Source organism: Varroa destructor, unplaced genomic scaffold, assembly GCF_002443255.2.
Source record: "Varroa destructor unplaced genomic scaffold, Vdes_3.0 BEIS01000005.1, whole genome shotgun sequence".
NCBI lineage: Eukaryota > Metazoa > Arthropoda > Arachnida > Mesostigmata > Varroidae > Varroa > Varroa destructor.
The window spans coordinates 4,723,761-4,749,604 of NW_019211458.1; the positions used below are offsets into that span (position 1 = coordinate 4,723,761).

General features: G+C 39.3%; 2 long non-coding RNA genes across 2 annotated transcripts in view; one reads left to right on the plus strand and one right to left on the minus strand.

Moving 5' to 3' along the window:
• LOC147755198 (uncharacterized) overlaps positions 1-6,716 on the minus strand; it is a 26,920-nt gene extending 20,204 nt beyond the window's left edge. Inside the window, exon 1 of the long non-coding RNA XR_015328913.1 lies at positions 6,490-6,716. This is a non-coding gene — a long non-coding RNA (uncharacterized LOC147755198). The remainder of the gene's footprint in view (positions 1-6,489) is intronic.
• Positions 6,678-11,172, plus strand: LOC147755199 (uncharacterized). Its single transcript, XR_015328912.1, has 2 exons — positions 6,678-6,818; positions 9,384-11,172. It is a non-coding gene; the product is annotated as an uncharacterized LOC147755199 (long non-coding RNA).
• The last annotated feature ends 14,672 nt before the right edge of the window (positions 11,173-25,844 follow it).

The window sequence follows — 25,844 nt, forward strand, 5'->3', positions numbered from 1 at the left end:
ACACACGCAAAATGGATTTGGCTTCAAGCCAGAGAGTGAAAAAAGGTACAGCATTGCCACAAACCAATGGTTGCCAAACCAAAAGGTTTTACAATGATTGCCGCAAGCGCCCTAAGTCGAATTTCAAGATGAATTATGATTTTAGACTGCTAGGAGAAATCACACAAATTCCTCACCTTTAGTTTCAACACCCGAGATTAAAGAAAGCAAAATATTCGGACGAGTTAGAAGTTCTCCAGCCTTACTTTTGAAACATTCTGAAGTCAAAGCATCTCAAGTGGATTAGAGCTTTGCAAAAGAGGTTCGCAACGTCTCAAACGACTCGATCAGAAAGCTTGTAGGCCCGACAAAATATTTAACAAGCCAAATAATAGCTGTGTTCGGCGAGGAACAGTGCAGAACAGATGACAGGTTTCGCCTAACGGGACAACCTTTGTTCTTTGCTTTTCTAGGTGCTTATTAACAATCCCCTATGATGCATTGAGCAAAGAAATTTGGCCGTGAGAGTCATCATCACATACTTAAGACCACGTGAAATATTGTATGAGCAGATTCCAGGCGCATAGGCACTCGTAACTTTGAAAAATAATGATACCGAAGTCGGTAAAAAGTGATTCATTTTGCTTGGGACTCAATTAAAAATTATTATAAAGTGCACCTTCTTAGGCCTGATAGTATCCAAGACAAGAAAAACTTTCGTAAATCATATAGAAGAAAGATGCCAGAAGTCGTTGAGTCCGAAACTACACTGGCCACAGCCATTACACTGTTTAAAGTTTAGCTTAACTGTCGAAGATCACACCAGTAACCGTTTATGAAACTCCAGCTCCTGCTAAAAGCTGAGCCTATGAAATCTAATAACACTAAACAGAACCGAGTCAACTTCTCCAAAATTAGCGCTAGTTTTTATCGCGTATTAGGTCGTAATTGTCTAGTATATCAATTGGCTGGAACTCCAAGATGCGTCAAAAAAATTCGTAAAGTGTTCTGCCTCCTACATACTACAATATGTAGTAAGCCTAATGCGAGTCAAGGAAAGAAGATGGCAAAAATCGACCAGTTTTTTCTTAACAGATGCGATCACTTACTGGGAGGGAAAGCACTCCAGTAGAATCAATCACCATGTTATAACAAAATTTTGTGTTGTCGGGTTTTACCATTTAGTGTGGATGGCAGAAGTATTAAGAATCAGACAATAACTGCATCTGTAAATTTTATAATGCTAGATGCGATACATTCCATACCAACGTATGTAGACGCATAAGGCTATTGAGTCAACCCGTTATTGTTTTAAGGCTATATATAGTATCTATGGTTTTAAGAACTTATAAGTGCGTGCTTCATATTAACTCTTCACGTCTGTACATATGTAAATTTTTTAACAGAACTGATACAATTTGTATAAAAAATAAAAGTGATTACCGAATAAACAAAAGCAAACTTTTTATTTGTAAAAACCGCTCATATATACTATTTATCCATTAAAGATTACCTGCCATTTCTACGATAGGCCTAGATGACGCTGTGCAGTACTGCTTAAAAGGCACCCAAACTTTTCTTTAAATATCGGCATTAACGTAGTTACGCACACAGCTGGCACCGAATAGTGCATGAACGTCTAATGTAGTGTCGGACTCGACTCCGTCAGCTGAACTTGGTTTCGTCAAGATAAATACAGACATCCTCTCATGAATTTCACTCTTTGTCAGCTCGAAACACCGCTGAATAATACTACGGACTGATAGGAAAGGTAGTAGGTGCCTACGGATTAATTGGCCGTGGTTACCGCTAGGTTTCCGCCTCGTCAGATGCGGAGTAGTTCTTAATTTGTCTTGAAGCCTGTAGGCAATCTAAACGAAACTGAGGACTGAAGAGCGCTATCGATATAAGAAATTTCTGTTACTCGACCCTTGGCCCATATATACTAGGTATGACCACTGGTGTAGGTCTTGCTATAGTCATCATAGCATAAGACAGCCCACTAAAGCCCTTCTTTTCAATTAGTCCAGGCCTATGCCGAAATATCAGGCATTTTTTTTTATCTACTTGATCTGCTTGTCCATTAGGTAGAAACTGATTTCTCACATACATCTTCTTTCTCTGAGCAGAATGCCTCTACTATTCTACGAGACAAGCTTAGGCCAGTTTTTATTATCCATTCCGAGAGTGCGCTAACTGCCTTATTGGCGTGTACTTCCATATCCGCAGCCGTTTTTGCCTATATGGTAACGCCTAGATCGTCTGCATATGCCAGGACATTTTCTCCATTCGGAAGATCTCGCAGCCCTAGGACATCATTGTCTGCAATGTTCTATAAGCATGGGCTTAATATAGAGCCTTGAGGCACTCCCGCCATCATTGAGAGTCTAACCCTTTCGCTCGTCATCATTCTGTCCTTCAGGTAATTAAATACCACGCACACCTGACAGGGCGGCCTTCCTAGTCAACATTTCAAGTATTATCCCACACGAAAGACTGTTGAAAGCGTCTTTGATGCCTAGTGTTACTGCCATAAGAATTTTAGATTCCAGGGGGTCGAGCCACACATAAGTTCCGTTTTGGCTACCACTCTATGTATTTCCGCTAGGACCAAGAGGCTCTCGCGGACGCCGAACTGTCTACCAGGCATTAGTCCATGCTCCTCAGCGAACAATCGAACCCTGTTTTCGATGGTTACTTCAAAATCTTTGGCTAAAGAACTTATCAGAACCAATGGTCAAAAATCCCGTTTTTAAAGTAAGCGCCTCTTCTGCCTTTCCTAGGCGACTGAGGGCAAACTTTTGCGCTTGATTCTTATGGCTATTATGGCTATTACCTCCAGCTTAGTTTTTTGACGAAAATCTTGGTCCACCAAAGGCAGAGCACCGTATTGCTTCAACGTTTTTCTTGTTTCATCTGCTCTGCTACTTCGAATATTTTGGCCGTGACCATTTGTTTGTCTGGGCTCGAGTGCCGTTTTTTCGAATACAGAAGTTTTCGTGTTGCGGAAATAGTCTTTTCAGTGTGTCAACTTTCTCTCCTTACGACGTGTTTAGCTTAAGTATTTGCCTTGACCATTTAATAAGATTTTTTCCAGTGGTCTTCTTTGAGCTCTTCAACAAAGCTCTCCCAAAAGCGGTTCTTCCTCGCTTGTGGCATGTCTAAGCTCCGTTTATTGTCGTCAATTTAGGGTAAGCAGGTTCGCTATTTCTAGCTATATTGAATACTCCCCTGGTACTCCACCAGCACTTAGGTTGTACTAGTTTCTTTCCTTTAAGGCGGTTGATCGATCCGGCAGGCTGATAAGCCTGCCTGCCTGCTGCAGGCAAACGTGCTGAAGATTCTTAGTGCTCTTAGAGATGCCATTTTCCCCAATTAATGTGCTTAAAATGTCTTCCTGCGCTTCTCTGTTCTGGACAGGGCCAATGGGCAAAGTGTGTCCGTGGCAATCAGAAATTTAATACAGTGACGATCGCTTAGGTTTTCTCTATCGCCTGCTCTTTTCATAAGATACAGATTATTCGAAACAATCCAGTTTACTATTACTTCTTTTTTTTTTTGTTCGTTCTGACAGGTTTCCGTACCTCCAATGCCGCATTAAAGCCTTCTGCAAGGAAGCGGTGCTTGGCCACGGCGCGCTGCGGATTCAAGCCGTTAGGCTATCTGTATGGGATCTGTACTCCTCTAGCCTGCAGTTCGGCTTAAAGCAGCACGATTATACTCTACCCCTATTCCAATTCTGCCCACGGAAATCCGTGGCCCATTCCATGCTCATTTCTTAGAAGGGATACCTCTGTTTTAAAACAGTCACTTCTGCACGTGTTTGCAATCCAGTCCGATCTGGCACTTACTATGTTCGATTCGCTTATCAGGGTAAGCGAAATTCCCCTTCTGTTTAATATCTCGTCCACTATAACATGGGCAGGGCGACTGTAGTTGCCCTCTACTACTCTAACTGGAACCAAAGCGCTGGTTAATACTTTCGTGATTCGAGCCTCCAAAGAATGGCCTGCTCTTTAAGCTAGTCCAACTTTCTGCGTCCATTGCGTATCTTTTTGCCCTGTCGCAGATGCTTCTATTGCAGGCCGCTTTCTCTTCTTTTTCTACTTTTGCCTTGGCTTAAGCTGTTTTCTCCAGTGTCATCTGTTTTCGCTGTAGAGTTGCGGATCGTTTTCCTTGCTTGTTTAGACAATGTCCTACACTCATAATAGTGCCGGACATTCTTCAAACATACTCTGAAAGTGCACCACTTGGGCCAGACTTTTAAGGTTGCCATTTTCGAGCTTCTCATTTTTGCATTTGTTGGCAAAGTGGCCCTTCCCTTTGACAAATGAAACACACCTGTCGATCTTATAACTCCGATTCCCTAAAGTCATTTACTTCAGTGAGGAACAGCTTAATTGCGACAAACCAAAAAGTATAGCCGGGCATTGCCACCCCCATTTTTCCATAGCGGGGGGCCGGTGGGCGTGCTTTAATGCTCTCAGATACAGGCAGTTCAAATTTTACTTATTTTTCGATCTGGTTGGCAGCTAAGAAGCGATACAGGTTTCATAATATCTTGGAAGAAAAAGCTTTCGAGACCTCTCGCACGTCAACCACCGCATCTACACCGTGCTGTATAATGTCTATAGGGGTTTAGTCTCTACCCATCATAGTTTTAGTTGTTCTTACGACAAGATATGTTCCCCTGGCATTTCTGACAGTACCAGTTCTTACCATTGCTTCCTTCGGCGTTACGTAGGCTCTGATATTGCTGAAGATGTCTTTGAAGGTGAAAATCTCCTTGACCTTAACCAAATCTGGCCGGTTCTATCTATATCGCTCTCCTTATCGTATAGGTGAGATATGCAGGGTTCACGAAAAGTCCTCAGGCCTTACCCTGTGATCAACTCCACTTTGCATTTGCATTTTTTTGCAGCAAACCTCGATGGGTCGTTTAATGGAGGGTCCTTTTCGTTCCTCGGAGGTTTGAAGACATAGAGGGTCCCTATCTACGAATGACCGACTTTTTTCAATGATCTTGGGTTTATAAGAAACCTACGTCCCCCCTCCCTCCCCCACGGTATAGCGTCCTAGTGAACATCCGTGGATTTCCAGGAATGTTTTCCGCTAAGTTTTCGATATTCGCTACCTTCATTCTATCGCTGCCTCCGAACCTAGGAGTTCTTCGATGGTAGGATAATGGAAAATTTTGTTATCAGTTTTTCCATCAGAAAATCATCCTTAACCAAACCTTGGGTAACAATTATTACACGTGCACCCAAATTGCTTCTTCGCCTAAAGCTGAATTCTTTATATACTACCTTAGGTCATTCTTTGTAGAGCAAGTGAACCAGGTCATCGAGTATCTGCACTCTCCGACCCTCGTTTTCAATTTCAATGGCAGCTTTAGGCGCTTTAATTGCTCTAGGTGCTTGTTGCATTTCACGCAAAGTATACTCTGTTCTGTTGCTCCGGGGTTTGTCTTAACTTACTGCTCTTGGAGCAGCTGTAGCTGCTTTTGCGCTTATTTATTTTTTCGTTGCGCTTATTTATTAATTCAGACTATTACATGAGTGCCTCGGCCTGGACTGTAAGCATATCGTCGCGGTGCTTACTTTCTAATTTGCTTTTTTTTTTTTTATAGATTATTTAGCGTAACCTCACGATACTTTTTTCTTTATTTTCTTCGAAAAGTTACCATTCCTATGCTTTTTTGTGGACATTTTTACAGAGCTTTGCGTAGCCCTATGTTGCTTTCAAAAGTTAAGGGATTTAACTGAGTCCTTAACTTGCTTGAAAGCCTCATCAGAATTAGCCGGTGGATCAGTGGTAAAATCTGTTACGGTATCTACTTTACTTTTTTGTTATCGCCGTCATTTTTACTAGTTACGGGGCAGACGCTATCCCTTGGATGAGCCATCTTCCTTTGTTCGGTAATCGAGTAAATATCCTCTTTAGTGCCACCATTTGTGAAAGGTGAATCGTTGTCCAGCTCCAAAATGATTGCATCGTTCTTGGGTCCCTCATCTATGATTGCTTTAGCTTCCTCTACAAGAAATGCTGCGCCTTGCTCTTCCTTTTTGACATTTGGTGTTGCTCCTGAGACAGGGTGTCTTGGGAGCACAGCGGATCTTGAGGCCCCTCGCATTTTTTTAAACGGATTTTTATCTTGTGTCTTAGCAAACTTTTTCAATATTTAAGCCCACAAACAGGCGCTCAGTCAAAGGAGTTCGGTGCCCTGAATCTACCGCTAAAATCTGAGACTCTTGGTCTTTACCGTTATCTCTCAAGCTTATAATAAAGGCCGTCTCTTCTTTCCAACTACTAGAAGAAGAGTTTCCTAGCATGCTTACTAAGCCCCCGAAGGCACAGGTGGATGTATGTTACACATTCAAGCTGGATAGTTATAGCAACACTTTAAACCGTTTTTCAATTTTCGGTCGAATCCCGACTCTTAAAAAATATGTTTCATACATGGTGAAAGAATGAGCTATATGTAAACATGCTCGTGAAACTCCTACTTACAGCTATGAGCTACGCGGAAAATTGGCGTAAAGATTTAGCAGAACGTCAAAATGACGGAAACGGAGAAGAGGTTGCAGAGAGACCTATCTTCCTTCACTTAGCTGTTGCAGCGCCCCCTGGCGGTGTTTACGCAGAGCCGCATTGTCAGTTGACGTTCTGGTGATTAGACTGACCTTGTCCGCAGCTGCCCTCGTGGCGTCCCGATCGCTGTTGCATCGCTGTTGCCACACGATGTCTGCTGGCCGAAGAACATCGAATTATACACAGTCATTTGCACCCTAGCCATCAGTCCGGACGATGTGAAAAGTATCAATTCCGTCAACAGACAGGTAGTGGATTCGCTGTTTTTATCTATAGTTCTCCGAAATCACAATGAAAGTTCATAAAATCACTTTCTTTAACGGTCTATACGTAACCACTTTCAGCCTTAGAACAAATTATGCATCTGCCAAAATTGTATAGGCGAAAAAATAATGAGCCAGAGTATTGTGAAGCTGTTCGGACTTAAACTACCTGCTATTGTGGACCCGCATGAATGCGCTTGCTCCATTAAAATTTCTAACCCCAATAAAATCTTAAAATTTTTTGATACGAAGAGAAATTTGCTGCTACAGCCTATTTTTTTTTATCAAAGTGATAAGTTCAGAAAGGGTTAACAATATATTTTCTTTGAACCTATGTGGGGTATGCACTTGAAAATATTTTATCGTATTGTAAATATCATTGGCGTCTCAAAAAATACAAGGTTAAGTGAGCTTCGATGCAACATCTACTATGTAGATCATTTAATAAAGGTGCTCTTTCGTACTAGACTGTCCTAAGTGTCAGAGCTACATTTCTCAAAACAGACGAAACGCAAATAGAGAAAAAATGTATTAAATTATATATAGCTTAATCGAGGTTACGTGAGTCAGAACGGAGCGAGGTTTTATGGGTTAATGTATTTCAGCACACCTTAGGGTACAACTAAATCTAGTTCGCACATATACTATTGTATATATTCTATATATACTATTGTACATGTATCCTATGCCATATGCTAAATTAATTCGTTATCTCTGTGTTATATTCCCAAGGTTGCATTTAAATGAAACTATAGCACAGTTGCGATTCGAAAATGTCACCAACAAATATGTTCCGAAAATCACGCTTGCGGATAATGTATTAGAATTATAATCAAGGTCGTTACACAGATTTCAGTCTGCATACTGCTACAGTTCGGCTTTTTGAACAATATTTGGATATAGGAAAAGATGAGGCTATATGGGACAAGGCCATAACATCACTCCGTTTTTTGAAACGTTAATCTTTACTTTTGATGCTACTAAAGTTCGAAATACATACAAATTCTTTATTTAGTGTAATTCGCGCTTTTTAACTAAGTTTGAAAAAGTTCAAAAAATGTGACACGTCGTTGTTGTTAACGATGTGCCACATGCTGTTATTTTTTAAAGAAGTGCTGACAGCTTTATTGGCATAACGTGTTGTTTAAACAAAACGAGATCATTGATATATACACCATGTTTCGGAAAATCGTGATCGTAGATTAGAATTTACCATGGATAATTATTTATACCTGAATCATGCATAACCACGATGCTTATGTGGGTTTAATTCCAACCTTATAATATATATATCTAATCTATATCTATAGATAGACAGTGCAAACAGCTACTGTTCCTTCTTCGACGAGTAAAATACAACTCGTGGATATACTAGTATAGAAACCATTCAAAAGTGGGCTTTACACTGTACAGTAGAATTTTGCCTGTACTTATGGTATATGAACTATAATGTGCAACCTGCTTGAATAGGCAGTAAATGATTATAAAGCACCGGCCTCTTTATCCTAAACCGGAACAGGCAGCTTATTTTTAGTTTTGTTTAATGACCGATCTCTTTATACGAAATCATTAATAGCTCCCATATTTTCATTTCTAGCACACTACCTTGCGAGTACATATATACAGACATATTGGAGTCATCAGTTGATATCTTCTGAAAATTAAATTCATAATGATGAGCCTACTTAAGCTACTTGACATAAGAATCTTCGTTTTTCTTATTCGTGCCATCGGTCGTTTTAAATAATACCATAAAGTTAGCCCCTATAACCACATCCTCTCCTCTTTATATTTAGATCCTTCTTACTACCTAGAATAACATCATGAGAACGTATGGTGGGCAAATTACAGTTTGAACAAATTATATGGTTGTGGAGCGCGATATCCTATAGCTTAAGTCACAGCGCCTTCTCGGTAGAAAAGAATATTGCGACTCTGCTGAATGATTAATTTCTCCACACAGAATAAGCAGCTGGAGCAACATGGGCGACTGTGACTGGTGTTTTCCTGCAAAAATGGTCGATTGCTGTAAACCGATTTTTGACCATCAGATGGTCCATTGGTGTGTATCTCTCCCGCAACAACAGTTGATCTCAACGATCGACTTAAGCAAATATCAGCCCGTATAGCCCTCCCATATTCTACTGTATACATAATCTAAAGAATTCTTAGGCTAAAACGAATTCACTTTGTTTTCAATTCACACTAGAGTTTTTTGTTAAAATTGAAAGCCAGCAAAATGTAAAAACCTAAACGGAGGGGTCTGCGTGATGACATGAAGTTGAGTATCAATAATAAAGCTTAGTTTTAGGTGGACTGGATTAAGTTGTATGTAATGTTAAAAAAAAAAACTAAATATTATTACGCTTCTTTAGGTTTAATGTTTAGCTTACGTCTATTCTATAACGAGTAACATCAGCGTGAAAAAGTAATTTAAAAATGTGCATCCAGTATGCAGGATCCGATTTAAAGAACCAGCATATCAGCGTTATACTGAGACTTCACAAATAAAACGAAATTTTGTTGTTATTCGGGTAAATTATGTTACAGTAATCTTCTAACCAGCGATATATATCAACAGCGCAACTTGAAGTACTTGAAGGTTGACAACAGCAACGAAAGCAACAGAAAAATGACGGGAAGGCTTTTTTACGAGGTGGATTTCCTACAGATCCCTTTTGACCCAAGGACAGGAGAAGAACTCGGAAGAAAAACGCAGGTGAAAAGAAGACGATTTAGAAAAGAAATAATCGTTTTATAAATCGGTTAAGGCTAAAAGACGATTGTCTTTTCGACGGTTTCCAGCGGGAACACTAGAGATAACACATACATCCGCTCATGTGACCGACCTACGAATGAAGCCAATAGATGTACGTGCTCGCACCTATTGTTACTTCAGTAGACCACGAATTAAAACTAAACGGCAACAGGAAGAACAAGAAGGGAAATGAGGACGATAGACCACCGCCAAAGCAGCTCTGTGTCAAGGTCTGTTATATTACGAGCTAGATAAGAAGTTCTCGCGGGTCATCAGATTCTTTTAAAAAAAAGGGAAACACGCAGAAATTTACTTTCAAGCTTTTTTGTGTTTCTATTTACCAGAAGACAGAACAACTTAGTGTTCCGCACTCATAAATCATCTCACGTCTGTGAAACAACTATGATAAATAACAAAATGCAAAACGTAGTCAGAAGCATATATGATTTTGCCAGCTCTCCCCTAAACCAAACGTGGAATGTTGATCTCAGAAGATAGATCTTGCCTAAGATGCTAATCTTAAGCTGGTCTCGGCAATTCGTGATTTTGCTTACTCCCTTATTTAAACTGCCTTTAAATGCTTACTAATACCATGATGTAAAGACACACGTTATGAAGGGTCTGTGCTCTGACTCCGCAAGCAGTACTGTTGCAGTAATCCACTTTTTGATCTAACAGATCTTCCTCAAAGTTGAAAAACGTTACATGTTATAACATATTAATTACCGTTGACTCTCTGTAATAGAGACCGCAATTACATCATTTTTCGAGCTCATGTAATATAATTAGCTGGCTATAGTAAAATCTGTTCCGGGAGGCCCTAAAAACTTTTTTGCTATTTTTGTCACTCTCCAGATTTTATAATTTACACTGGAAATGCAAGATCTGTGTTAAAAGATTCTTTGTATCTTACCCATTTTTATGAAGCTGTACTTCATCGCCTTTTTGAGTTGGATACTAAGTATATCTTGTTTAGATCCTCATAGGGACAGACTTTTTGAGCTAACTGGATGGGAGCAGCCTTACGGTAAGCCAAAAACTACTTTTTTTCAAGCAGCCTTAGCTGGACAAGATCCAGAACACATATATATATATATATATATATAGTTTTGACAGTATTTAATCCAAAAATTGGGGCAAATATTTTTTTATATTTTAAAGTAATATTATTAAACTAAGTATGTGCCATTTTGATTAATACATTTCTGCCATTTTCCTAGTAACATCGTAATATCTTCACTGTAAAACTTCTGTAGTTTTAAGTGAAAAAATTGTAATAAGTGTCCTTGCATCCTTATGTTGAAGTTAAGTTTATATCAGGGGACCCTGAAAACACCGAAAAAGATGATAATTTGATGATGCAAGATCCGAGCTATGTGGCGGATACGCTAAAATTTCCCATTCAAGTTCTCTTTATATATGCCGAGCAGGTAAAAATATATGTGGTCTGGCATTGTCGTGAAAGAAGGCGAAGTTTCTATTGCTCACTAGTCCAGGTCGATTTGTTCAATAGCCCGGCGTATTCATGTTCATTGTTGAAAGTAAAGAACCGAATCAATCGTTTTGTCAGGTGGTAGTATCTCAACGCTCGACTCCTTTCTAATTCTACCAAACACATAGCATCACCCCTTTAGCGTCAAGCCAAGCCTTGCTACAGATTCTGGAGCATTTTTTTCGCACATTACTATCGTATGTCATTTACTTTTCATTACCCATTATCAACAGTTCCGACGATGACTCGATTTCACTGCGTTTATTCGAGTTTCGCGGATAGACAAAGGATCGAGTGAACTCGCTCACGTCAGTTCGCGTGGTTGCCAAACAAAGAGCGATTTTATCAACTTTTTCATTATTGGTTAGCCACAACGAGGAAGCGAAAGAAAAGTATTTGGGCCACTTATCCTATAAAAAGCATACATTTTTTAGGCCTGAATAGCCTTTGTGCCTTAGTCGTAATAGAATTGTAAAACATCACGAATTTTTGCAGAAATTTTACTTTTCAAGGCGTTATATTGTAAGTCTGAATAAAGAATCTTAGCACATTTACAAAGCTCAGTTTTCAAATGACACCAACGCCAATCTGACGTGACTCAAATTACCTCAGATACCTGACTTTAAAGCCATCCAGCTGCGATAACAGTTTCTTTTTCGACAATTTTACGTATATATATGACAGGGTTAGCTTTGTCATTGACTGACGGGAATGAGCACTTCACTCACTCGGCGCTTAAATAGCCCTGTATGTATTTATTCATACATTTAAATTAAAGTATTTGATCAATTTATATATATGTACCTGGTGTCCCGAAAGAATGTGTATATTGTTTACATTTTTTTGATAATATAATCACTTGTGCCAGTGCTTTGAATTTAATACACGTTTGAGATGATTTTAATAAAAATGGCGACTGAAATGAAAAAATGAAATGATATTCAACAAGTCAACTAAACTGTCTTCCTTGTTTATCAATAATTAATTATTCTTTTTTGTAGACCTTCTTAAATTTTTGAGGTGCTGAATCGCTAGAAACTTTTGTTTCATATTACGCTTTTATTTTATAATTATATGTAAACTGAAATCGTTCGATCCTTTGTTGGTAAATCCATGATCTTAATAATAAGAGATAAAAACGCGCTTTTGCAGCGTTTACCTTTAAGTAGACACTTCTGACTTCTTACAGATGACAGAACGCCGCACCTACGCACCGCCATTGTAAAGCATATTTTTTTTGGGTTGCATAAAGAGGTCCCATAAAAGACCTGTTCTTGTGGACCTCTATGTGTCAAGTTTTACGTTGCCGTTAGGCATTCTATCAGACGGCTGGCTCTCACCATGAAACGAAGTCTGTCTATGCTAGGGTTCGAACCTAGACAACAACGTTTCCCAGACAAGATCAGCAGACAAATACCTTACCCTTCTCCTGTTGGCCTGCCTTATCAGATCCAGGCAAGAAACCCAAGGATATTGCTAGCTTCAAAAACCGTAATTTAGCGAAAATGTGTCACAACATCAAATGAAAACCTTTATTTGAGTTTGACTTATCACTTTTGCTAGTGCACCGACAAGAACTGTTACAATTCTAAACATCTGCGGTAAGAGGAAAAGTTATATATTTTTTGCATATTTTTTTGCAAGAAACATTTATTGTATGTAACTAAAAAGTGAAACTATAACCGTCTAAGGTATTTGTACACACACACATGTATATGGATACATATGTATTTCTATGTATGTGTTGGCGGGGTGTGAGGGGAATCGTGGATGAGTTGTCCAATACGCTCTCGGTATAAGGATCGCAGGGCTTTTAATAAAAAAAAAATAAACAATTGAGAATAGGAAGCAACATATGATATACTGTTGAGAAACACTGCCAAACCCGGTCCGCAAATGAGATGTCAAAAGAATCGTCATTTCAGATTGTATAGAGATGAAATGGCCATATTGTTTTAAGTACACGCACGACACAGCAGATTAGACAAGCATTTCAGTTTATACATGCCTCTGAAGATCCACGGAAGTATAAGGCCTTGCCAAATTATGTAGAATTGGAACATACCGATTTCACAGATCAAATTGGTACCAATAAAACTAGCACAGTACACATGAAGATTATTTGACTGGCATCTGAACTCGTTTGAAAAACACAAGTTTTCAGAGCAGAAAGAATAGGCTCAGAATACGGATAAAGGTATCTGTACACACTCATTTCAATATCCTACAGAAAGTCGTTCTGGCGGAGGCACCGGTTGTTCTGAGATACAGAATATAATGAGCGCTCACTTGTCGCTACGGGAGTAGATCTCGTACCAACTTTACCCTATTACTACCTACCCCATAGAGAGCTGCCTAGTCGAGCCTACCTTCTTACACCACTCGCTAATTTTCAGCGCTTATCTATAGTACACTTAATGATGAGGTCCAAGGTATTAATTTAATGCGTTATAAGCGCCTAAGAGCTCTAGACCGATTAACCTGATCTAATCCTTCACTTATTCATCCTACTTATTTTTATCATGGTGCATTAAGAATCTGCTCGCGATTTTCAAACTATACAAACGAGGACTTAGTAGCAAATTCCTTTTTTTTGCCTTTTGCCATTGAAATGGCTGGAGGTGAAAGTTTTGCGATATAAAGAATTCGTCTCGCAGAAAATTTACCAAAGGTAACTTAAGCACAAGGCGTAATTAACTCATTAGGTAGGCTTATAGTTAGAATTGTATGCGTAGGAAATGGTGTTGAGTTCACTTAAACATAGTGCTTAAACCCAAAACTGCAGGTTGATTATGTCATAAGCAATAAAGCCTCTAAAACCATGCTATTCACATGGACCCACTCAAAAACATTAGTGTGTCCATTCTATCGATAATACCGATAAAACCGCTGAACCAGAGGTGTGGAGGCTCATGATTCAGACATGTAATGGAAAATGTATCCTACAAAAAGACACGACATGGAGGTTTGTGTTGTAGCAATACGACCCAGAACGATCAATTTTACAAACCACAGTACCTAAAAAGAACAAATACAAGGAATCCAACAAAGTATGTCCGAAAAATTTTGTAAATGATATAAAAAAAGCCACATAAAGCCAAAATGCCTCAAGCTAATTAAGATGCAAAAGAGACGCCTAGTGTTCCATGATATATAAACAGTAGGAAAATATCCCAAATTGTGTCTATACAAGCTGATCATGCGAACTGATAAATTGCTGATAGTGGTGCGGCGACCCAAATTTTAATACCCATTCAGATTTTCCAGCACAAGTCTTTTTCTGGGGGTCCCGGGCCCTGGAGTTGACAGAAGAGCAAACAGTATTGGCAGTTGATTATGTGCGATTTAGTCAACTGTCAATGGGCCGCTGTCAAAGAATAACCTACGAATTATTACATAATCAAATAACTATGATTCACGGATTAACCGGGCTTTGAGGCGAATTAAATAATGACCTTATTACACCCAGGATCCATACAATAACAAATTGCAGAATGCATAATAACTTAGTCGCAGACTAAAGTATTTTGCAGGGAATACACGAGGTCTTTATTTTCTACAGCCTTTTTGGAATGCTTTTCCGTATGATCATTACTAGGGCAAAACTTATTTTGTCTGAACCAAGTGCAAGACTCAAAAGTGGCACTTAAACTTATTTCTAATGATTGCCAATTACTAGTTCTCAATTCCTTTCAAATACTTTTCTTCAACCCACTCCAAATCATCATTTAATAGCATGACAGGTTAGTAGGAGAAGTCATGGGGGCAACGGGATCAATTAACCAGGATGTTTCTGGTCAGGTTCCGTATTTCTTTAGATAAGCTTGGTTCCTCGCGAGAGTTGCTTTTTCTCCCCATTTCCTCGGAACCCTGTTCTGCAGCATTGTCTTCAACGTACTTATTCCTCAATAATCTCGCAAGCCACACGTTCGTTGCCCTTTTCTTTACAGTTAATATTTTCTCTCAGTATTTTTTCCATATTACATCGTCCCTCTGATTCACATATGTACAGAACAAACCCTCAAAAGCTCCCGTCGAGCGCCTTTCTGACCTTTAAAGCAGTGATCGTATTTCTGAATGTGGTAAAATCCATGCAAACCGCTAGAGTGTTTTGAGTTTAGTTCCTATGAAGCAGCGCTAGTCACAATTAAGGTAGCTTAGGTATTTATTGTTTTGTAGACCATATCCACCCGCAGCGCCCAGACACGCTGTTTTTTGCAATAGCGTTTTAACTTCTTATGCTGTCGTTTCTGGAATAGTCCATGCTGGTTCACCAAAGAACATTTTGAATTCTGCTACAGGTATCAGCAATCTCCTTTTCGTCGAATATTAGGCATTGTCCTGTTTCATCGGTTAAAATCTCTAGCAGGCGGTTGGTAGGACGGCAGAAGCTTTCCTTTTGGAATGAGGACGGTTTCTGCCTATTTCCGTATTTTGAAGAATCAGCCGTCTCATAAGAGATTTGTCCGTAACTTCTTCCTATTTCCAGGAAATTCCTATTTACTCGTATTCCGCCCGTCTGAGGTATTTTTCCAGATTTTATTGGTTCTCTTGCAATTAAGCTCTGATTATCGTTACCTCAGGAATGCCTTCCTATTTTTCTTACTCCAAGAGCACTGTGTACAAATTAGAACATGCCATACACAGCTGTCGAACGATTTTCACCTTGTCTTTTCTTAGTACCTCTTTTCTTCTGAGTCTTACTTTCCCTCTTAGAAGTTTACATGGGTGCTCCCAGTGATCTTCTTGGAATTCTGATAAAAAGTTTTCCAGCATCTTTTTTTTGTTTCTTTTTTTTATTTTTTCCCTTTTTAAATCACTTTCGCTATATTCTGCTATTGCTCGTATTTGCCACTATTTTTTGCCAAGTATAGATTTAACTGCTCATGCTATGATCTAAGCGCCTTGAGACCTAGGGCATGATGGCCTTGTATTTTTTTGTGGCTGAAGTACTTAGTCCATATCCAACGCAGTAACGGTTACTAAGATTTTCATCATCTTCAAGAACCATCCTTGTATTTAAATAACAAAATATCTTGCATATAGTAAAGTCCACGTGTGAGACTTTAGCCTTTCCATAAAAGGCAGGTGTAGGTCTTTCATTTACTATGGTGAGACAATGGTCGAAAATTCGTTGCAGGAAAGTTTTTTCCTTTCTGTCTGTAAAGTGGATCGGTACCTTTATTATTTTTAGCTGAATCCATTAGGTCGTTTACTGGCTCTTTTTTTGTATTGTTCTTTTCGGCTTAATGCAACACGAGTGGATCCTTCTAATCTCCACACGATCGAGCCATGAAAGCTGGTCCCAGACTTTGTCTTCGTAGCTAGGCCGGTGAAATCAATAGTACACGTATCTACTCTGTTATCCTTGATTCATTCCACTTTGCTTGCGGCAAGACCTTTGCTTCCCTATTTTCCATTGTCTTATGGATTATAGTTATGACACTTTGTTGTCATGGGTCTATATCCTGCGGTAATTTTTTGAGAGCCTCAATAAAAGTAGTCTCAGACATTCCTTTTTTAAGATGATTGATGTTCTTGTTTCTTCGTATAATCTACCTTTTCTCGTTGTTATCGCCGCAGGAATTCCCAGTTTCCTTGTTCCAATTTTTATTATATTTCTTAACATACCACTGTTTTCTCTACTAATGATAATGCAAGGAATTGGTTTCTCTGACACCTAGTTATCCTTTTGACCTTTTGGATGAAGCTGATTTCTGACGAATTTTCGTTTTTCAGATCTGTTAGCTACCTCAAATACTTTTTGATTATTATTTCTTGCTTCTCAAATAGATTTTGTCATCATTTTCCTCACAATCCTGGCGACATTTCCGTTGAGCCCATGAAACGGATATGCCATGTTAGCCAAATGACCTCATTTGCCAGATCGTCCTTTCCTGTAATCAAGATTCTAGGTAAGTTCTTTTTAAGAATCCTCTTCCTTATGTCAGGCGTAACCTTGAGCGGTTTGTCTGGTTAGTTTTTGTTCAAGAGGTCTGTGGATTTTCCTGGCGTGTTATATTATACAATTTGTCTGTCTATATCTTTTTTTTTTAATTTAATCCGGCGACGTTTAAATACCTATATTCTTGGATGCTTTTTCTTGACAAGCTGACTTTTTATAACTAAAGTTATTCTATTTTGTGGAATTAAGTTTCCCCTTTTAAACATTTTTCAGTTTATTACGGCATCTCTAACAGACATAACTAGTTTTCTTATAGATACATGCCCGTTATGGCAGAACGATTTGCCCTTCGGGTCTTAGCTAATGGCGAAGTAGTTTAATTCCCCAGCCAGCAGAGCAAGTTTTTCTGTTTTGCGAGTAGTGGTTGTCTAGCTTTTCCTATTTTTCCAATAAGATCATATAGGAATATTTTTGCACGTACCTACTTCGGACGTTCTTGGAATCGTCCATGTTTACCTTGTGTTTAATGCCGCCGACTCCATGCGAAGTGGGACTTTTCTCTGCGGATCCGGTGATACTCATCTTACCTTTATCCAGGCCTTTCGATAAACCTTTGCGGAATATTTTCTGAATACAAATATATAAAGTATGATAACGAGTCAAAAGTCCATCTGCCTCCATACTTTTTATTTTGCTCTAAAGTTCTATTTTTTTTTCACTACTTAAGCTTTTTAGTGGCAGCTATTCCTTCTAGAAGACAACACGCTAGAATCTACATATAGGGACTCAGCTCTCAGCTCGTGGTAAAGGAGACTTATTGGAGATACAAGGAGGGGTACACACCGGGTAAGAAATGTTTTCTTTAGGCCCAACACGAGCAGCACCGTCTGGTGGAGATTGCAGGAACTTGAGAAACACTCACTGTTCAACCTGTGAGACGAGCGGTCACAATGTTGGACAGTTAACATGGCTCAGTACTGTGCAAAAAGGCACACAAATTTGAAAAAATAACGCAGGCTCTATCATTTCAACCAAAAAACCGTAATTTTGTTTGTTGGAGTGCGTACGGTTTTATGCGGCGGTCAGAACCGGTTTCGCTCCAATTACTTAGATATGCATGGGTAAGATAAAGGCAATAAGGGACTTAAGCTACGCTGCTCAACAAACGACACGCCTTCCGATCCGGAATATCGATGATATTCCGATCAGATAATAACGATATTTCGTCGTCGAACGTTTAAGAGAACTATCAAAACACCATTTTAAACACTAACATTTATCCAGATGAATCATTCGGCACTAGAAAAGCTGTTTTCATAAATTCATACGAATTTGCGAAAGTAGTACGTTGGTGCACATAAAAGAAGGATGTTTTTTTAAAATGATATGATAATAAAATGATAAAAGAATAACGATAAGCGTAAATAAATATACAGTAAATTCTGTTCAACTTGTTATCATTTTGTTGCTAAAATGTTGCTTTCGATAAGTAGCCTCAATGATTCCTTCAAATACGCAGAATTGCAAGTTAAAAAAGATACCATTTAGTTAGTGAAAAGGATGCAAGAAAATTCCCCAAAAAGCTAGCCCGCCTCGAGTCTTACAATGTGGAGCTTGTCAATGCGTCTACTAGTGTGCGTCACCTGTCCTGCAGTAACAATAATAATTATAATTCTACTACCAAATATCAAATACTTATTTTAAATAACTTATGTTAGCGTGGCTAAGGCATCATTTGATTGCTGTAAAAATTGCTAGAACAATAATTAACTGTCCACTGATTAAAGAAAGAAATCCCATGATTTCACTGGAGCGTACGGCAATGTTTGTGGCAGTTCATCCGCATGGAAGCGGTATTGTTGTGTTTCTAAATGCCATTATCCTAAATAACGGAGAAGATGCGTGTAGGAGCATGTATAGCAGTTCGATTCGTTTTGACTTGTGCCAAGAACAGCCCTTCTACGTAAATCTCCGTGTGAAAGAAAAGCATAACCATTCGATCAAAAGAATAAGCAGAGCCTAGAAGGAAGCGTGTAATACAGTGCTCGTGGCTGCTCTCATAATGCTGATTTATTGTACGGTGTCGCGGCGATAGCGATCTTACTTCGAATCTTCCTAAATTATCTAGAAACGGTGCTGACATTGCTTTTTGGCCCTTTTTGACCATCCCAAGCTGAATTTAGGTTGTAAGTAAAAGAATCGTCTGACCGATGCATGGGTTCTTTTTACAAATGCCGGGAGCTGCCTGTCACTTAGACGTCGCGGAAAAAATGAAAAGGTCTTTCTATTAGGGAATCTATTGAAGTATGCTTCCATCTCAATATTGAACTTGTAGAGAATAAAGAGTTAAAACTGCTATGAGCATTTAGCTCCTCGTTCGTGACTGCTTCGAAGACCTAAAGAATCCTACTAAAACCAACCTCTGTAGAAGAAACCCTTTCGTTTTTGTTAAGCCAGGCTAAAGTCCGAGTTCATAGCTGATAGTTTTTCAAATCAAAAAAGAATATTTACTTTTTGGGGTGGAAGAAATCTAAGTTATTGCTGATATTATACGGAACAAGATTGAAGCCGATGTCGACATAAAAAAAGACTACAGCCCTTGCCACGTCAGTTTTTAGCGGGATATGAATCCTCTGTTGAACGCTGCCAAAAGTAGATCAGCCCTTCGCACTAATTTAAAGCCCTGAGAGAGTTCACAGGTATGTGCAAATGATTTTCGGATAAGCAAAACCGGTGTTGGCAATGCTTTGTTGCCCTTTCTTGAATTACGGCGGGAAACTTGTAGAACCAAAATGTATCGCACTAGGAAACACTTGTTGTAGAGCGAAGGATGGATTTTCTTATCTGCATGTTACAACTGTCAGGAGTAAGGGCGTCCTGACAAAGAATGTAAAAGCAACAACGTTGAAGGGCGACATTTAACGTGGCTCGCTCAACCGCATGCTAAGAGACTGTAAGAGATCTCTCCCCCACTGCTTTGATTAAGGATTTTCTCGGCTTTCAACAAATGTTTCAGGCAAAAATTGTAAAGAAGTATTTTTAGGTGACGAATGAAGTTATGTTAAAACTAAGAAAAGTGAATCAACATGAATGCGTCAGAAGGAAAGTTACAAGCTTTTACCGATCGATCACACATGTTTTTAATTGAATTCCCGATGAATATAGCAATCCCACTTTAAACTTAGATAAATCCTAAAATGATACGGGTTAAATGCAATCACAGTCATCTTTTGTACGTTACGGTAACACACAACTGTGGCACGATGCTCACTTTCAACAGTCCGCCTGACATGGATTAATTAATAGAAAGCTCGACCTAAGTTGTAAACCCAGAAAGCAGTACTTTCATAAAAAACATACAACTTTCTACGTAGAACTAATCAAGGAGCTGAATCATATAATTATGCCTGCATTAAGGCAGTGAAAGTTGATAGGATTTTCTCGCGCTACATCACTTCAGACTGTACAATAGATAAATTTACAGAGTTCTTAAAATACACATTTCTCTTGGTAAAACTGTTTTGGGGAAATGACTTTAGTTGGTTACTCAAGCACTGTTTCTGAGGTATGTGACTTTTTAAGGTCCAATCACACACACTTGTTTTTGTCCCACTAACTGGCATCTAATGACCTGTCGATAATAAACCGTTTTCGTACACAAGAACTTAGTTTTGTATAGATTTTGGTATAGATGTGAGCAACCCCTATTCCACTATGGCTTATACCACCCGATAAGGGCTACGAGGAGGTGCTTAAAAACCCTAGGACAATAGAGAACAAACCTCCTAAATATATGGCAGGCGTGTGTCAGAATTCTATACCAGATTCACTTCTATTAGACACTCCTACATGAAGGACCTCCATGAGGAATGAAACTTTTAGCATATGCGGGAGACAGCAGTAACAGTAAAAACCGAGGTCGCCCACTGATATAGAGCTGTTAGCAAACAATACTCTGCAAGCCAACTCAAAGTGGACGGCAAAGGCCAGCCTCGCAATTACATCTGCCAAAAGCGAGGAAATCCCTTCAACGTGCAAAAAAAAATAAAACCAATAGACTTCTTTTTTAATGAGAGGAAGATCAATGTATTGGCAAGGTATTTGGGCATTTACCTAAACAGAGAGTTTTTGGAATGGGTTATGCATGTAAAGCTACACCGGGGGTACCAAGAGCAGCACATGCCATTGCTGAAGTCTTCCTAAACGTACACGGCGCTAAAAAGGCACCCCGCTAGCGGCTTGTCCCCTCAGCCACGAAACCGATAGCGCTATGTGGTGCGCTCGTTTGATTAGTTCTAAAAAGATCAGAGAACAGGGGGTTCTTGTTCTGACATATACCCTTTCTTGCGACGTGTAAGTAGAAACAAGGAGAAAATTGTGAGAATCGATCGGCGCAAGGAGCTGGAAAGGAGGGTTACGATAAAGATATAGCAAGTGAACTGAAATAGGATTTAGATAGTGATCAAGAATTCTACGAACATGATCTCATATCTAGCATCAACCAATGGACCTATTTTCTTGTGCAGGTTATTATGGGACAGATAGAAAATGCGGAGAGGTAACATATGATGGCTACGTCCGTTGCGACGGAGGTAACGAAAACAATGTTTCCACACAGTTCTGGTTTGTCTAACTCTGAGTAAAGCTATAACAGCGGCAGGCAGGAAGGAGAATTCTAGAGAAATAAAAACGTAAAGAGCATCCCCGGGGCAAGAGCTATTTCAGTTTTCTTTCAAGAGAGGAGCAGATTAGCGGCTGCGTAAGCTCTACTGCTAGCGAATAACATCTTAAAGGAAAAGTCAGACTAATACATTGTTTGATCAAAATGACAGAGATAATAATTTGGTTCCAGGTACAATTGGTGTACAATTGGTACAACAAAGTTATCCATAGGGAACCCTGTGAAATGAATGTCAAGCCCTTAGCCATTATGAATAATAAAAAACAACCCGGATCAGCCAGAAATTTATCTAGATTTGCGTAACAACGCTACAATGGATCATTCAAGTTTATACTAAAGGTACGCTAACTTGGCACGGGACAAGGCTTATCTGATGTATTTATTGGAGGACCTAACGGGTAACTGCTGGCAACTGTTCTGGTTATGTACCTGCCACATTTCCTGGCAGTATGTGGTACTGTTGACGGTAGATATAGGTTACCAGAGAATGAAGCCTGAGAGAGGATTTAAGAATTAATGAACAGTGATCTCTATAGAAAGAAGTTCAGTCCACTGTTTAGTCCCACAACAAACAAAAATATCCTGTTCTGTGTTGTTTGGTCATACATATTTGAATTTCTCTACTCCTCTAAAAAACACTGACTGTAGATGCGAAATACATGACCGTATGTTAGCGAGCATATCTCGGTAGTGTGGCCGAATATAAATATGCGAGCAGCGAATATTACTAATCTTACGATTATTAAGTAAAGGTAACGCAGATATATGTAAAAAATGTCCGGTAAAATAAATAAGCTAGGCGCAGCTACGTTGTTTCTCGAATCCAGCCTTTACAATTTCTACGACAGCGCCATGCATTAAACTTGTTGCAGGCTCTTCCGCACAGAAAGCCGAAATTTTTCTACGTGTGCTGGTGTCTGGTAGCTGGTAGCCAAATCTTAGAGCGTTTAAATTGAAAATTTTCTGGAGTATGTTGCCAATCGTCAAGAGTTTTGAAAGAATTCAGAAGTATAAAACTAAAAACACACTTGTGCATAGAAGGTCATATCCTGTTTTGTGTTTGCTTTCTTTTTAGCCAATTTTGGGAATGCTGACTTTACAAGTTTTCAAAAGCGTGTTGGTGCAGGACCTCGTAGGTACTTGACTGTCTGATGATCACTTTCACGCGGTTCTCTAAGTGCATTAGTACTCTAACATCACTCAAATAATGCTTTCAACATAAAGTAGTGAACTCAGTTATACAAAAAGAACCAGATGATTCATCTATCTAATGAACTGCTCATGAAACAAAAGGTACGGAACAAAATCGCCACCAAGATTTCTCTGTCGAACTCTAGTGGGTGAAGCCATTTGTTCTTGGTGTGTCAAAACGAAGGCGAGTGCTCTACCTTCCAATCTGATAAGCGCTCGGCTGTCTGATGACAATTTCCGGGCAGTTTCTAGTCTCAGGCTTAAATTACGTTTGTTTTCAATGAAAGGCTGTCTGTGTCGTGTTACCGTAGACGAGTTCAGACAGCGTCAGCTGTGCTACGCCAAGCCTCTTAGTTCGGTTTAAAGCCGACGTGACGCGCTTAACGAGCTCTTCTTGAGCCAAAGCTTCAAACAGACAGGCTTCCTAATCATGCTTGAGTCCTGTAGTTTACAAAGAAGCAGTAGGTTACGCTCAGATAGACATGTTGCATGTAACTGTGTCGGACACGTACTCTAGAACACCGTTAAAAAAAGAATCAGTAATATAGAAGGTCAATGGAAATGCACAAACGGACACCTCAAATTGAGATATATAATATGTTCGTACACTTACGCTTAAGTGTTCATTAAAAATTCATGCTTGAATTTAGGCGAAAGCTACTCTCAAGCTTAAAAACCTCGGAGGCAAGCTGTTCAGAGTTACGGCCGAAATTCTTTCGATCCCTTTACTTAGGCAAAACGCCTCATTGGGACTTGCGCGTGACGTTGCCGAAATAATGCTGACGGTCGACAGCAATCATGGTAAAGTCAGAACTTCTAATAACAGCAATTAATATATTAAATTTTGTGATTCTGAGACAAGAAATTAAGAGAACAGATGAGAGAAGTTGTGTTTAGCAAAAATTATATTATTTCTTGTTCCAGGACGCAACAACTGTGCCATCTCAACGTGTCGTTATATCGAAATAGAGCTTGCATTCTTCGTTTTCGCTTAATAAGTATTCGCTTTTACGCTTATTTCCCGCCTTAAACTACTTGTAAATTTCGTAAAAAAGGTACTAAAGCTTATATTACTTCTTTGCGCTCCAGCTTGGCCAAGCAATTTAATGTAACAATTTAACGTTTAAATTACCTTACTTTTGTGTTTCCATCCGTGTCGGCAATTCAATCTAAGGTTCCAACTTGTGCTTAGCTAGATCCAAACTAACGACCGCTGAAAAAACCGTGTGCTTTTATTTCTAACGCGGATCCAAAAAGGATGATTTTTATTACGACCTTACATTTGATTATGATACAGAGGAATGTGTTGTTCAGCATTCGTCTCGAAAAATCATGGTCTCTCCGAGGCCCCTACTTCACAGCTTTATCTTTTGTCCGACTGAAGCAAAAATGAATTTCTTTATAAACTGAAGATTCAACAAGTTAAATAAGTTCAAAAAGATACCTGGTAGATCAAATAAGGACTACTTCTGCCATTTTCTCGCTCCAAAGTTTGATTTTTCAATGGTGCGAAATTAGGTCAAATACATCGCCAAGAATATCTCTTGTTGCTTTATTTTAGGGCCACTTCGGTTGGAGGGTTTGACTGATCTCTCTAAGTATATAGTAGCGTTAAATACCATATACATCTCTCTGACGGGTTTTCATTAATTGTTTTGCCATTATATATAATAGAATTGAAAGCAAGACTACCTGCATCTTCAAATTGTAGCACGTGGACAACAGTTTATCGACCCTCCCAAGCTTGCATCACTTACGTATCACACACTGAGAAATCTCTGTAGTGTGACAAGCAAGCTTGAATTACCAACAGGTTACCCCGCAGTAGTCTATTAACTGAAAAAGGCCGCTCCACAAGACTCACAAATAGCAGAATAAGGTCCTTATAGATCGGTTATAGCCTTACTAAAATGCCTGGTGCTTTTTTTTCATAGAGCAGGACTACTCCCGTTACTTCTTCTAGTATATACGTTTAAAAAATCAAGCTTAATCAAAACTCAGAATGTTTCTTGGTTGCCGTAAAAGTTCTTAATATATAATAATTATAATAACAATACTAATGAATATTACTTTCTCAAACTATTATACATTTAGCCTATGTGAACGCTAACTACTCACTTAACGAAGCTCAACAGTTACGGCCAATGCAACATCCTTCGTAGTATATCTGTACAAGTGAAAGATTAAGCGATCATAGCACAACAATTCACTACCTATATAAGCAGAGGTGCATAACTTTTAATTCAATGCTGGATTTTTTAACCTTACTGAAAGCTGATTGCACCATACACATAGTAAACGTGCATCACAGGCGATGCCGTCACTTGACTCAAGCAATATTTATCGTTTTAAACTTCTACGTTCACCTTTTTTTTTGGTAGCTTTGCACGTTGTTAGTGCCTCTTTAGAGGCTTCCTACGTAATTTCCTTAATTAACCCAGATTAGGAATGAAAAAAATAACTAGAGAAGGCGACCGACAAGGGACAGTGACAAAATTTTGAGAATTCTTTGTTTAACGAGTACCGCTTCTGACGAGTTTAGTCCTTCAGGGTTGCATGTTTGATTCACCTAAAGTGATTCTGCGTCCGGAGCATTAGGCCTTACTCTGTTACCGTCTAACATGCTTGATTGATAGTCCCATATCTTTGGTTCTTCCGTAAAGCGCCACAGAGACCAACAAAGCAGAGAACACAGAACTCACATACATCCGCTTTAGAAGCCCGTGTTCTGAGCACCACTTGTCACGCGCTGACTTCTTTCGTCGTCCAAAGACGACGAAAGAAGTCAGCGAGTCCAGTGATATAGAGACGAAGGATGCACGCTTAAGAATATCGATTCGGTGACCTGTAGAACCCAAAAGGGGGAAGGAGAGAGAAACAGAGAGCAGAAATGGGTAGAGAACTATGGGTACGGGATGATGAAGGAGACGTAAGACGACAAGCAAGCAGTGTAGCGTAGAACATTTATCCATTCCTCTGCAGCA